This window comes from Stylophora pistillata, chromosome 9, assembly GCF_964205215.1.
Source record: "Stylophora pistillata chromosome 9, jaStyPist1.2, whole genome shotgun sequence".
Lineage (NCBI taxonomy): Eukaryota > Metazoa > Cnidaria > Anthozoa > Scleractinia > Pocilloporidae > Stylophora > Stylophora pistillata.
In genome coordinates, this window is record NC_142527.1 from 14,336,190 (window position 1) to 14,336,994 (window position 805).

Sequence of the window (805 nt, forward strand, 5' to 3'; positions counted from 1 at the left end):
AGTTTAGGCAATCTTTGATATCTAAGGTTGTTGTCGTTTATCGTGGTATAGTACAAGCGCACTGGTTAATAAGAACGAGGAAGTTATTCAATTAGTGGGCAACATTACAAGGCTGGTATACTTATAAGTTTGGATGCGATCGAACTGGCCCCTCGCCTATACCTGTACCATCTGGGAAGTTTGACTCCAGCTTAGTCTTTAAAACTTCGAAAATTAGTATCTCATTGATTCTGACAGACTGTGTTTGTACATAATTAGTTTTCTTCCAAATTTCGTCACGTCTGGGTAAATTAAACGCATAGTTAGAGGTATGAAACACCTGCGACCTATTTTTGAGATTATTCATCTATGCAGAAAGAGAACTTTTGTTAGCCAAGTGCCATTGACGAAGAACATTGTGATGTACTTTCAGAGGATGTAAGAAAAACAGAGGTTTGGAAAAGAAGCATATAGATATGTGAAAAAAAGTTAGATTTGTTTGGTCCGTGTGAGGCTTGAACTCACGACCTTGGCGTTATCAGCACCACGCTCTGCCGACTGAGCTAACGGACCTAACATGCTTTCATATAACATTTTTTGTTAGATCTATTCCTTTAAAAAAGAGAGAAAAATGAAATGTGGCAACGGATATGAAAGGGAAGGAAACATCATAATCCAGGTAGGTAAGAAGCCAATAAAGCTACTGGCCAGCTATTATTATAGTGTCTGAGGTGCATCGTTTCATCATTGGCGCATCTTTCCTTTTCGACCAAATCCCTCAAAATTTATCACAAACATTTATTTAGGTCAAAATATAATTTTACTG

General features: G+C 37.6%; 1 non-coding gene across 1 annotated transcript; it reads right to left on the reverse strand.

Annotated features, from left to right (window-relative positions):
• Positions 1 to 479: 479 nt before the first annotated feature.
• Trnai-gau (transfer RNA isoleucine (anticodon GAU)) lies at positions 480 to 552 on the reverse strand. The gene has a single exon. It is a non-coding gene; the product is annotated as a tRNA-Ile (tRNA).
• Positions 553 to 805: the final 253 nt, after the last annotated feature.